This window comes from Brassica napus, chromosome C9, assembly GCF_020379485.1.
Source record: "Brassica napus cultivar Da-Ae chromosome C9, Da-Ae, whole genome shotgun sequence".
Classification (NCBI taxonomy): domain Eukaryota; kingdom Viridiplantae; phylum Streptophyta; class Magnoliopsida; order Brassicales; family Brassicaceae; genus Brassica; species Brassica napus.
This window is the reverse complement of record NC_063452.1, coordinates 34,469,280-34,484,397: the sequence shown is the minus strand read 5'-3', so window position 1 is coordinate 34,484,397 and position 15,118 is coordinate 34,469,280.

Below are 15,118 nucleotides of genomic sequence, written 5' to 3'. Positions count from 1 at the left end.
GCCAAAATCGTTAAACCCCCCGCAAGAGTCTCGAGTCTAACGAGCTGGGGGCTAACTGTGGGGTCAAAAACGGTTACTTACGACGAAGTTAACGTCCAAATCCCCGAAGAAAGAAAAAACGTAGAAACTTATTTGACAAAAACTTTTTCGAAATAGATTCTTCTTTACGAAAAACTTTGCGGAAGAAACACGAATCATCGGACAAGAGCTCGAGAAGGATCGTTACGCAGCGACCAAACACGTGCTCCGTTCGGTCGCCACGTAGCGACCGAGTTCGAGCCAAAGCTCAGTCGCTACGTAGCGACCAAACGTCCATTCCGCACGGTCGCTACGTTGCGACCGAGCTCGAACCAAAGTTCGGTCGCTACGTAGCGATTGAGCGCTCGGTCGCTACGTAGCGATTGAGCGCTCGGTCGCTACGTAGCGACCGAGCTCTTCCGAAACGTCGATACGACATCAGTCCATGCATTCTCGTCTACCCTTCGATGTTATCCCCCGAATACCGTATCGAACCCATCTCACGTACCCCGCCATTTCTAAGTTATCAATCAAACTTTACCGTAAAAACCACGGAAAGTTCATTCTTTATCGAAAGAAGCTGTAATAAACGCTTCGAGTCGAAAGACGGGCCAAAGGGACCTAAGACATGACTCGAGGCCCAACTTACGATATCTTAACCAACAGCCCGTAAACCACATGTCGGTTTACGCTTGGTTCGAGGGAAGTTAAGTGTCAAGTTTCCGTGGATAAATACGAAATTTGAATAATTACGAAGATCGGAAAAATGGAATATCTCATTTTTATGCTATGGCGGCTTAAGGGCAGAAGAGGAAAAAGCGTAAACCGACCTTGGAGCCAGTATAAAAGGGCCTAGGCGAAGGCATGAGGAGAGACTTTTTCAGAAAAACTTAGCACTTAGAGCGATTAGGCAAATTTCCGTTTTTGTTTATTTCGAGCTGCGACTCAATTAGGTTTAGCGTCTAGGGTTGCTAGAACTAGGAATCTCGCCGACAGCTCTCGAGCCCGGTTATACCTTGTTGTAAACGCTCATACGCAAATTCGGAATAAGACTTCTCTTTGCTCTCTTCTTACGATTTTATACTTCTTCGTGTCTTATTGTGTTCTGATTTGCTTGGCGTGTGGTATTAGCAGATATCCGGGACCTCTGGAAAATTAGGGTTTTCCTAGTTTCCTTATTTAAACGGAAATCGACAGTGCGAATTTCGGTTCCGACATTCCTGGTGATTGTCCACTACATTATGTATCCAAATCAAGCTTCTTACACCTTGATTCATCATGGTTTGATTAGAATGAAGAAGAAGTTGTTATATTCCCAAACAGAAAAACTAGGATCACCTGATTTGACAGTGGTATAGCTTTATCATCGTAACTCCTATGAGATTTATTTAACTTTCTGGTGACTCTCTACTATTTTATGTATCCAAATCAACCATCTTACACCGTGATTCATCCTGGTTTGATTAGACTGACGAAGAAGTTGTCATTTTCCCAAACAGGAAAATTGGGCTCCCTTGCTTTGAAAGTGGGATAGCTTCTTCATCCTAACTCCTATGAAATTTATTCATCTTCCTGGTGATTGTCCACTACTTTATGCATCCAAATCAAGCTTCTTACATCCCGACTCATCCTGGTTTGATTAGAATGACGAAGAAGTTGTCATATTCCTAAACAGGAAAACTAGGATCCCTGGCTTTGAAAGTGGGATAGTTTCTTCATCCTAACTCCTATGACATTTATTCAACTTCCTGGTGATTGTCCACTACTTTATGTATCCAAATAAACTTCTTACATCGTGATTCATCCTGGTTTGATTAGAATGACGAATAAGTTGTTATATTCCTAAATAGGAAAACTGGGATCACCTGATTTGACAGTGGGACAGCATCTTCTTCCTAACTCATATGAGATTTATTGAACTTCCTGGTGATTGTCCACTACGTTAGGTATCCAAATCAAGATTCTTACATTACGACTCATCCTGGTTTGATTAGAATGACGAAGAAGTTGTCATATTCCCAAACAGGAAAACTGGAATCTCTTGCTTTGAAAGTGGGATAGCTTCTTCATCCTAACTCCTATGAAATTTATTCAACTTCCTGGTGATTGTCCACTACTTTATGTATCCAAATCAAGCTTCTTACATCGCGATTCTTCCTGGTTTGATTAGAATGACGAAGAAGTTGTCATTTTCCCAAACAGGAAATGTCATATTCCCAAACAGGAAAACTGGGATCCCTTGCTTTGAAAGTGGGATAGCTTCTTCATCCTAACTCCTATGAAATTTATTCAACTTCCTGGTGATTGTCCACTACCTTATGTATCCAAATCAAGCTTCTTACATCACGATTCATCCTGGTTTGATTAGAATGACGAAGAAGTTGTCATTTTCCCAAACAGGAAAACTGGGATCCTTTGCTTTGAAAGTTGGATAGCTTCTTCATCCTAACTCCTATGTAATTTATTCAAATTCCTGGTGATTGTCCACTACTTTATGTATCCAAATCAAGCTTCTTACATCCCGACTCATCCTGGTTTGATTAGAATGACGAAGAATTTTTCATATTCCCAAACAGGAAAACTGGGATCCCTTGCTTTGAAAGTGGGATAGCTTCTTCATCCTAACTCCTATGAAATTTATTCAACTTCCTGGTGATTGTCCACTACTTTATGTATCCAAATCAAGCTTCTTACATCGCGATTCATCCTGGTTTGATTAGAATAACGAACAAGTTGTCATTTTCCCAAACAGGAAAACTGGGATCCCTTGCTTTGAAAGTGGGATAGCTTCTTCATCCTAACTCCTATGAAATTTATTCAACTTCCTGGTGATTGTCCACTACTTTATGTATCCAAATCAAGCTTCTTACATCGCGATTCATTCTGGTTTGATTAGAATGACGAAGAAGTTGTCATTTTCCCAAACAGGAAAACTGGGATCCCTTGCTTTGAAAGTGGGATAGCTTCTTCATCCTAACTCCTATGAAATTTATTCAACTTCCTGGTGATTGTCCACTACTTTATGTATCCAAATCAAGCTTCTTACATCCGACTCATCCTGGTTTGATTAGAATGACGAAGAAGTTGTCATATTCCCAAACAGGAAAACTGGGATCACCTGATTGAAAGTGGGATAGCTTCTTCATCCTAACTCCTATGAAATTTATTCAACTTCCTGGTGATTGTCCAATACTTTATGTATACAAATCAAGCTTTCTACATCCCAACTCATCCTGGTTTGATTAGAATGACGAAGAAGTTGTCATATTCCCAAACAGGAAAATGGGATCCCTTGCTTTGAAAGTGGGATAGCTTCTTCATCCTAACTCCTATGAGATTTATTCAACTTCCTGGTGATTTCCACTACTTTATGTATCCAAATCAAGCTTCTTACACCATGATTCATCCTGGTTTGATTAGAATGACGAAGAAGTTGTCATATTCCCAAAAGGAAAACTGGGATCCCTGATTTGAAAGTGGGATAGCTTCTTCATCCTAACTCCTATGAGATTTATTCAACTTCCTGGTGATTCTCCACTACATTATGTATCCAAATCAAGCTTCTTACACCGTGATTCATCCTGGTTTGATTAGAATGACGAAGAAGTTGTCATATTCCCAAACAGAAAAACTGGGATCCCCTGATTTGAAAGTGGGATAGCTTCTTCATCCTAACTCCTATGAGATTTATTCAACTTCCTGGTGAGTCTCCACTACTTTATGTATCCAAATCAAGCTTCTTACATCGCGATTCATCCTGGTTTGATTAGAATGACGAAGAAGTTGTCATTTTCCCAAACAGGAAAACTGGGATCCCTTGCTTTGAAAGTGGGATAGCTTCTTCATCCTAACTCCTATGAAATTTATTCAACTTCCTGGTGAGTCTCCACTACTTTATGTATCCAAATCAAGCTTCTTACATCGTGATTCATCCTGGTTTGATTAGAATGACGAAGAAGTTGTCATTTTCCCAAACAGGAAAACTGGGATCCCTTGCTTTGAAAGTGGGATAGCTTCTTCATCCTAACTCCTATAAGATTTATTCAACTTCCTGGTCATTCTCCACTATTTATGTATCCAAATCAAGCTTCTTACATCGTGATTCATCCTGGTTTGATTAGAATGACGAAGAAGTTGTCATATTCCCAAACAGGAAAACTGGGATCCCTTGCTTTGAAAGTGGGATAGCTTCTTCATCCTAACTCCTATGAAATTTATTCAACTTCCTGGTGATTGTCCACTACTTTATGTATCCAAATCAAGCTTCTTACATCGTGACTCATCCTGGTTTGATTAGAATGACGAAGAAGTTGTCATATTCCCAAACAAGGAAAACTGGGATCCCTTGCTTTGAAAGTGGGATAGCTTCTTCATCCTAACTCCTATGACATTTATTCAACTTCCTGGTGATTGTCCACTACTTTATGTATCCAAATCAAGCTTCTTACACGTGATTCATCCTGGTTTGATTAGAATGACGAAGAAGTTGTCATATTCCCAAACAGGAAAACTGGGATCCCTGCTTTGAAAGTGGGATAGCTTCTTCATCCTAACTCCTATGAGATTTATTCAACTTCCTGGTGATTCTCCACTATTTATGTATCCAAATCAAGCTTCTTACACCGTGATTCATCCTGGTTTGATTAGAATGACGAAGAAGTTGTCATTTTCCCAAACAGGAAAATGGGATCCCTTGCTTTGAAAGTGGGATAGCTTCTTCATCCTAACTCCTATGAGATTTATTCAACTTCCTGGTGAGTCTCCACTACTTTATGTATCCAAATCAAGCTTCTTACATCGTGATTCATCCTGGTTTGATTAGAATGACGAAGAAGTTGTCATATTCCCAAACAGGAAAACTGGGATCCCTTGCTTTGAAAGTGGGATAGCTTCTTCATCCTAACTCCTATGAAATTTATTCAACTTCCTGGTGATTTCCACTACTTTATGTATCCAAATCAAGCTTCTTACATCGCGATTCATCCTGGTTTGATTAGAATGACGAAGAAGTTGTCATTTCAAATGTCATTTCCCAAACAGGAAAACTGGGATCCCTTGCTTTGAAAGTGGGATAGCTTCTTCATCCTAACTCCTATGAAATTTATTCAACTTCCTGGTGATTATCCACTACTTTATGTATCCAAATCAAGCTTCTTACATCGCGATTCATCCTGGTTTGATTAGAATGACGAAGAAGTTGTCATATTCCCAAACAGGAAAATTGGGATCCCTTGCTTTGAAAGTGGGATAGCTTCTTCATCCTAACTCCTATGAGATTTATTCAACTTCCTGGTGATTCTCCACTACTTTATGTATCCAAATCAAGCTTCTTACACCGTGATTCATCCTGGTTTGATTAGAATGACGAAGAAGTTGTCATATTCCCAAACAGGAAAACTGGGATCCCTTGCTTTGAAAGTGGGATAGCTTCTTCATCCTAACTCCTATGAAATTTATTCAACTTCATGGTGATTGTCCACTACTTATGTATCCAAATCAAGCTTCTTACATCGCGATTCATCCTGGTTTGATTAGAATGACGAAGAAGATGTCATTTTCCCAAACAGGAAAATTGGGATCCCTTGCTTTGAAAGTGGGATAGCTTCTTCATCCTAACTCCTATGTAATTTATTCAAATTCCTGGTGATTGTCCACTACTTTATGTATCCAAATCAAGCTTCTTACATCCCGACTCATCCTGGTTTGATTAGAATGACGAAGAAGTTTTCATATTCCCAAACAGGAAAACTGGGATCCCCTGCTTTGAAAGTGGGATAGCTTCTTCATCCTAACTCCTATGAAATTTATTCAACTTCCTGGTGATTGTCCACTACTTTATGTATCCAAATCAAGCTTCTTACATCGCGATTCATCCTGGTTTGATTAGAATGACGAAGAAGTTGTCATTTTCCCAAACAGGAAAACTGGGATCCCTTGCTTTGAAAGTGGGATAGCTTCTTCATCCTAACTCCTATGAAATTTATTCAACTTCCTGGTGATTGTCCACTACTTTATGTATCCAAATCAAGCTTCTTACATCGCGATTCATCCTGGTTTGATTAGAATGACGAAGAAGTTGTCATTTTCCCAAACAGGAAAACTGGGATCCCTTGCTTTGAAAGTGGGATAGCTTCTTCATCCTAACTCCTATGAAATTTATTCAACTTCCTGGTGATTGTCCACTACTTTATGTATACAAATCAAGCTTCTTACATCCGACTCATCCTGGTTTGATTAGAATGACGAAGAAGTTGTCATATTCCCAAACAGGAAAACTGGGATCCCTGCTTTGAAAGTGGGATAGCTTCTTCATCCTAACTCCTATGAAATTTATTCAACTTCCTGGTGATTGTCCAATACTTTATGTATACAAATCAAGCTTTCTACATCCCAACTCATCCTGGTTTGATTAGAATGACGAAGAAGTTGTAATATTCCCAAACAGGAAAATTGGGATCCCTTGCTTTGAAAGTGGGATAGCTTCTTCATCCTAACTCCTATGAGATTTATTCAACTTCCTGGTGAGTTTCCACTACTTTATGTATCCAAATCAAGCTTCTTACACCATGATTCATCCTGGTTTGATTAGAATGACGAAGAAGTTGTTATATTCCCAAAAAGGAAAACTGGGATCACCTGATTTGAAAGTGGGATAGCTTCTTCATCCTAACTCCTATGAGATTTATTCAACTTCCTGGTGATTCTCCACTACATTATGTATCCAAATCAAGCTTCTTACACCGTGATTCATCCTGGTTTGATTAGAATGACGAAGAAGTTGTCATATTCCCAAACAGAAAAACTGGGATCATTTGATTTGACAGTCGGATAGCTTCTTCATCCTAACTCCTATGAGATTTATTCAACTTCCTGGTGAGTCTCCACTACTTTATGTATCCAAATCAAGCTTCTTACATCGCGATTCATCCTGGTTTGATTAGAAAAACGAAGAAGTTGTCATTTTCCCAAACAGGAAAACTGGGATCCCTTGCTTTGAAAGTGGGATAGCTTCTTCATCCTAACTCCTATGAAATTTATTCAACTTCCTGGTGAGTCTCCACTACTTTATGTATCCAAATCAAGCTTCTTACATCGTGATTCATCCTGGTTTGATTAGAATGACGAAGAAGTTGTCATTTTCCCAAACAGGAAAACTGGGATCCCTTGCTTTGAAAGTAGGATAGCTTCTTCATCCTAACTCCTATAAGATTTATTCAACTTCCTGGTGATTCTCCATTATATTATGTATCTAAATCAAGCTTCTTACACCGTGATTCATCCTGGTTTGATTAGAATGACGAAGAAGTTGTCATATTCCCAAACAGGAAAACTGGGATCCCTTGCTTTGAAAGTGGGATAGCTTCTTCATCCTAACTCCTATGAAATTTATTCAACTTCCTGGTGATTGTCCACTACTTTATGTATCCAAATCAAGCTTCTTACATCGTGACTCATCCTGGTTTGATTAGAATGACGAAGAAGTTGTCATATTCCCAAACAAGAAAACTGGGATCCCTTGCTTTGAAAGTGGGATAGCTTCTTCATCCTAACTCCTATGACATTTATTCAACTTCCTGGTGATTGTCCACTACTTTATGTATCCAAATCAAGCTTCTTACATGTGATTCATCCTGGTTTGATTAGAATGACGAAAAAGTTGTCATATTCCCAAACAGGAAAACTGGGATCACCTGATTTGAAAGTGGGATAGCTTCTTCATCCTAACTCCTATGAGATTTATTCAACTTCCTGGTGAGTCTCCACTACTTTATGTATCCAAATCAAGCTTCTTACACCGTGATTCATCCTGGTTTGATTAGAATGACGAAGAAGTTGTCATTTTCCCAAACAGGAAAATTGGGATCCCTTGCTTTGAAAGTGGGATAGCTTCTTCATCCTAACTCCTATGAGATTTATTCAACTTCCTGGTGAGTCTCCACTACTTTATGTATCCAAATCAAGCTTCTTACATCGTGATTCATCCTGGTTTGATTAGAATGACGAAGAAGTTGTCATATTCCCAAACAGAAAAACTGGGATCCCTTGCTTTGAAAGTGGGATAACTTCTTCATGCTAACTCCTATGAAATTTATTCAACTTCCTGGTGATTGTCCACTACTTTATGTATCCAAATCAAGCTTCTTACATCGTGATTCTTCTTGGTTTGATTAGAATGACGAAGAAGTTGTCATTTTCCCAAACAGGAAATGTCATTTTCCCAAACAGGAAAACTAGGATCCCTTCCTTTGAAAGTGGGATAGCTTCTTCATCCTAACTCCTATGAAATTTATTCAACTTCCTGGTGATTGTCCACTACTTTATGTATCCAAATCAAGCTTCTTACATCCCGACTCATCCTGGTTTGATTAGAATGACGAAGAAGTTGTCATATTTCCAAACAGGAAAATTGGAATCCCTTGCTTTGAAAGTGGGATAGCTTCTTCATCCTAACTCCTATGAGATTTATTCAACTTCCTGGTGATTTCCACTACTTTATGTATCCAAATCAAGCTTCTTACACCGTGATTCATCCTGGTTTGATTAGAATGACGAAGAAGTTGTCATATTCCCAAAAAGGAAAACTGGGATCCCTGCTTTGAAAGTGGGATAGCTTCTTCATCCTAACTCCTATGAGATTTATTCAACTTCCTGGTGATTCTCCACTACTTTATGTATCCAAATCAAGCTTCTTACACCGTGATTCATCCTGGTTTGATTAGAATGACGAAGAAGTTGTCATATTCCCAAACAGGAAAACTGGGATCCCTTGCTTTGAAAGTGGGATAGCTTCTTCATCCTAACTCCTATGATTTATTCAACTTCCTGGTGAGTCTCCACTACTTTATGTATCCAAATCAAGCTTCTTACATCGCGATTCATCCTGGTTTGATTAGAATGACGAAGAAGTTGTCATTTCCCAAACAGGAAAACTGGGATCCCTTGCTTTGAAAGTGGGATAGCTTCTTCATCCTAACTCCTATGAAATTTATTCAACTTCCTGGTGATTGTCCACTACTTTATGTATCCAAATCAAGCTTCTTACATCGCGATTCATCCTGGTTTGATTAGAATGACGAAGAAGTTGTCATATTTCCAAACAGGAAAACTGGGATCCCTTGCTTTGAAAGTGGGATAGCTTCTTCATCCTAACTCCTATGACATTTATTCAACTTCCTGGTGATTGTCCACTACTTTATGTATCAAAATCAAGCTTCTTACATCCGACTCATCCTGGTTTGATTAGAATGACGAAGAAGTTGTCATATTCCCAAACAGGAAAACTGGGATCCCTGCTTTGAAAGTGGGATAGCTTCTTCATCCTAACTCCTATGAAATTTATTCAACTTCCTGGTGATTGTCCACTACTTTATGTATCCAAATCAAGCTTCTACATCCCGACTCATCCTGGTTTGATTAGAATGACGAAGAAGTTGTCATATTCCCAAACAGGAAAATTGGGATCCCTTGCTTTGAAAGTGGGATAGCTTCTTCATCCTAACTCCTATGAGATTTATTCAACTTCCTGGTGATTTCCACTACTTTATGTATCCAAATCAAGCTTCTTACACCGTGATTCATCCTGGTTTGATTAGAATGACGAAGAAGTTGTCATATTCCCAAACAGGAAAACTGGGATCCCTTGCTTTGAAAGTGGGATAGCTTCTTCATCCTAACTCCTATGAAATTTATTCAACTTCCTGGTGATTCTCCACTACATTATGTATCCAAATCAGCCTTCTTACACCGTGATTCACCCTGGTTTGATTAGAATGACGAAGAAGTTGTCATTTTCCCAAACAGGAAAACTGGGATCCCTTGCTTTGAAAGTGGGATAGCTTCTTCATCCTAACTCCTATGAGATTTATTCAACTTCCTGGTGAGTCTCCACTACTTTATGTATCCAAATCAAGCTTCTTACATCGCGATTCATCCTGGTTTGATTAGAATGACGAAGAAGTTGTCATTTTCCCAAACAGGAAAACATGGATCCCTTGCTTTGAAAGTGGGATAGCTTCTTCATCCTAACTCCTATGAAATTTATTCAACTTCCTGGTGATTGTCCACTACTTTATGTATCCAAATCAAGCTTCTTACATCGCGATTCATCCTGGTTTGATTAGAATGACGAAGAAGTTGTCATATTCCCAAACAGGAAAACTGGGATCCCTTGCTTTGAAAGTGGGATAGCTTCTTCATCCTAACTCCTATGAAATTTATTCAACTTCCTGGTGATTGTCCACTACTTTATGTATCCAAATCAAGCTTCTTACATCGCGATTCATCCTGGTTTGATTAGAATGACGAAGAAGTTGTCATTTTCCCAAACAGGAAACTGGGATCCCTTGCTTTGAAAGTGGGATAGCTTCTTCATCCTAACTCCTATGAAATTTATTCAACTTCCTGGTGATTGTCCACTACTTTATGTATCCAAATCAAGCTTCTTACATCGCGATTCATCCTGGTTTGATTAGAATGACGAAGAAGTTGTCATTTTCCCAAACAGGAAAACTGGGATCCCTTGCTTTGAAAGTGGGATAGCTTCTTCATCCTAACTCCTATGAATTTATTCAACTTCCTGGTGATTGTCCACTACTTTATGTATCCAAATCAAGCTTCTTACATCCCGACTCATCCTGGTTTGATTAGAATGACGAAGAAGTTGTCATATTCCCAAACAGGAAAACTGGGATCCCTTGCTTTGAAAGTGGGATAGCTTCTTCATCCTAACTCCTATGAAATTTATTCAACTTCCTGGTGATTGTCCACTACTTTATGTATCCAAATCAAGCTTCTTACATCGCGATTCATCCTGGTTTGATTAGAATGACGAAGAAGTTGTCATTTTCCAAACAGGAAAATGGGATCCCTTGCTTTGAAAGTGGGATAGCTTCTTCATCCTAACTCCTATGAAATTTATTCAACTTCCTGGTGATTGTCCACTACTTTATGTATCCAAATCAAGCTTCTTACATCGCGATTCATCCTGGTTTGATTAGAATGACGAAGAAGTTGTCATTTTCCCAAACAGGAAAACTGGGATCCCTTGCTTTGAAAGTGGGATAGCTTCTTCATCCTAACTCCTATGAAATTTATTCAACTTCCTGGTGATTGTCCACTACTTTATGTATCCAAATCAAGCTTCTTACATCCCGATTCATCCTGGTTTGATTAGAATGACGAAGAAGTTGTCATATTCCCAAACAGGAAAACTGGGATCCCTGCTTTGAAAGTGGGATAGCTTCTTCATCCTAACTCCTATGAAATTTATTCAACTTCCTGGTGATTGTCCACTACTTTATGTATCCAAATCAAGCTTCTTACGTCCCGACTCATCCTGGTTTGATTAGAATGACGAAGAAGTTGTCATATTCCCAAACAGGAAAACTGGGATCCCTTGCTTTGAAAGTGGGATAGCTTCTTCATCCTAACTCCTATGAGATTTATTCAACTTCCTGGTGATTTTTCCACTACTTTGTGTATCCAAATCAAGCTTCTTACACCATGATTCATCCTGGTTTGATTAGAATGACGAAGAAGTTGTCATATTCCCAAACAGGAAAACTGGGATCCCTGATTTGAAAGTAGGATAGCTTCTTCATCCTAACTCCTATGAGATTTATTCAACTTCCTGGTGATTCTCCACTACTTTATGTATCCAAATCAAGCTTCTTACACCGTGATTCATCCTGGTTTGATTAGAATGACGAAGAAGTTGTCATATTCCCAAACAGGAAAACTGGGATCCCTTGCTTTGAAAGTGGGATAGCTTCTTCATCCTAACTCCTATGAGATTTATTCAACTTCCTGGTGAGTCTCCACTACTTTATGTATCCAAATCAAGCTTCTTACATCGTGATTCATCCTGGTTTGATTAGAATGACGAAGAAGTTGTCATTTTCCCAAACAGGAAAACTGGGATCCCTTGCTTTGAAAGTGGGATAGCTTCTTCATCCTAACTCCTATAAGATTTATTCAACTTCCTGGTGATTCTCCACTACATTTTGTATCCAAATCAAGCTTCTTACACCGTGATTCATCCTGGTTTGATTAGAATGACGAAGAAGTTGTCATATTCCCAAACAGGAAAACTGGGATCCCTTGCTTTGAAAGTGGGATAGCTTCTTCATCCTAACTCCTATGAAATTTATTCAACTTCCTGGTGATTGTCCACTACCTTATGTATCCAAATCAAGCTTCTTACATCGCGATTCATCCTGGTTTGATTAGAATGACGAAGAAGATGTCATTTTCCCAAACAGGAAAATTGGGATCCCTTGCTTTGAAAGTGGGATAGCTTCTTCATCCTAACTCCTATGAAATTTATTCAACTTCCTGGTGATTGTCCACTACTTTATGTATCCAAATCAAGCTTCTTACATCCCGACTCATCCTGGTTTGATTAGAATGACGAAGAATTTTTCATATTCCCAAACAGGAAAACTGGGATCCCTTGCTTTGAAAGTGGGATAGCTTCTTCATCCTAACTCCTATGAAATTTATTCAACTTCCTGGTGATTGTCCACTACTTTATGTATCCAAATCAAGCTTCTTACATCGCGATTCATCCTGGTTTGATTAGAATGACGAAGAAGTTGTCATTTTCCCAAACAGGAAAACTGGGATCCCTTGCTTTGAAAGTGGGATAGCTTCTTCATCCTAACTCCTATGAAATTTATTCAACTTCCTGGTGATTGTCCACTACTTTATGTATCCAAATCAAGCTTCTTACATCGCGATTCATCCTGGTTTGATTAGAATGACGAAGAAGTTGTCATTTTCCCAAACAGAAAAACTGGGATCCCTTGCTTTGAAAGTGGGATAGCTTCTTCATCCTAACTCCTATGAAATTTATTCAACTTCCTGGTGATTGTCCACTACTTTATGTATCCAAATCAAGCTTCTTACATCCCGACTCATCCTGGTTTGATTAGAATGACGAAGAAGTTGTCATATTCCCAAACAGGAAAACTGGGATCCCTGCTTTGAAAGTGGGATAGCTTCTTCATCCTAACTCCTATGAAATTTATTCAACTTCCTGGTGATTGTCCACTACTTTATGTATCCAAATCAAGCTTCTACATCCCGACTCATCCTGGTTTGATTAGAATGACGAAGAAGTTGTCATATTCCCAAACAGGAAAATGGGATCCCTTGCTTTGAAAGTGGGATAGCTTCTTCATCCTAACTCCTATGAGATTTATTCAACTTCCTGGTGATTTCCACTACTTTATGTATCCAAATCAAGCTTCTTACACCGTGATTCATCCTGGTTTGATTAGAATGACGAAGAAGTTGTCATATTCCCAAAAGGAAAACTGGGATCCCTGCTTTGAAAGTGGGATAGCTTCTTCATCCTAACTCCTATGAGATTTATTCAACTTCCTGGTGATTCTCCACTACTTTATGTATCCAAATCAAGCTTCTTACACCGTGATTCATCCTGGTTTGATTAGAATGACGAAGAAGTTGTCATATTCCCAAACAGAAAAACTGGGATCCCTTGCTTTGAAAGTGGGATAGCTTCTTCATCCTAACTCCTATGAGATTTATTCAACTTCCTGGTGAGTCTCCACTACTTTATGTATCCAAATCAAGCTTCTTACATCGCGATTCATCCTGGTTTGATTAGAATGACGAAGAAGTTGTCATTTTCCCAAACAGGAAAACTGGGATCCCTTGCTTTGAAAGTGGGATAGCTTCTTCATCCTAACTCCTATGAAATTTATTCAACTTCCTGGTGATTGTCCACTACTTTATGTATCCAAATCAAGCTTCTTACATCGCGATTCATCCTGGTTTGATTAGAATGACGAAGAAGTTGTCATATTCCCAAACAAGAAAACTGGGATCCCTTGCTTTGAAAGTGGGATAGCTTCTTCATCCTAACTCCTATGAGATTTATTCAACTTCCTGGTGATTCTCCACTACTTTATGTATCCAAATCAAGCTTCTTACACCGTGATTCATCCTGGTTTGATTAGAATGACGAAGAAGTTGTCATATTCCCAAACAGGAAAACTGGGATCCCTTGCTTTGAAAGTGGGATAGCTTCTTCATCCTAACTCCTATGAAATTTATTCAACTTCATGGTGATTTTCCACTACCTTATGTATCCAAATCAAGCTTCTTACATCGATTCATCCTGGTTTGATTAGAATGACGAAGAAGATGTCATTTTCCCAAACAGGAAAATTGGGATCCCTTGCTTTGAAAGTGGGATAGCTTCTTCATCCTAACTCCTATGAAATTTATTCAACTTCCTGGTGATTGTCCACTACTTTATGTATCCAAATCAAGCTTCTTACATCGCAATTTATTCAACTTCCTGGTGATTGTCCACTACTTTATGTATCCAAATCAAGCTTCTTACATCGCAATTCAACTTCATGGTGATTTTCCACTACCTTATGTATCCAAATCAAGCTTCTTACATCGATTCATCCTGGTTTGATTAGAATGACGAAGAAGATGTCATTTTCCCAAACAGGAAAATTGGGATCCCTTGCTTTTAAAGTGGGATAGCTTCTTCATCCTAACTCCTATGAAATTTATTCAACTTCCTGGTGATTGTCCACTACTTTATGTATCCAAATCAAGCTTCTTACTTCCCGGCTCATCCTGGTTTGATTAAAATGACGAAGAAGTTGTCATTTTCCCAAACAGGATAATAGGGATCCCTTGCTTTGAAAGTGGGATAGCTTCTTCATCCTAACTCCTATGAATTTTTTCAACTTCCTGGTGATTGTCCACTACTTTATGTATCCAAATCAAGCTTCTTACATCGCGATTCATCCTGGTTTGATTAGAATGACGAAGAAGTTGTCATTTCCCAAACAGGAAAATGGGATCCCTTGCTTTGAAAGTGGGATAGCTTCTTCATCCTAACTCCTATGAAATTTATTCAACTTCCTGGTGATTGTCCACTACTTTATGTATCCAAATCAAGCTTCTTACATCGCGATTCATCCTGGTTTGATTAGAATAACGAACAAGTTGTCATTTTCCCAAACAGGATAACAGGGATCCCTTGCTTTGAAAGTGGGATAGCTTCTTCATCCTAACTCCTATGAAATTTATTCAACTTCCTGGTGATTGTCCA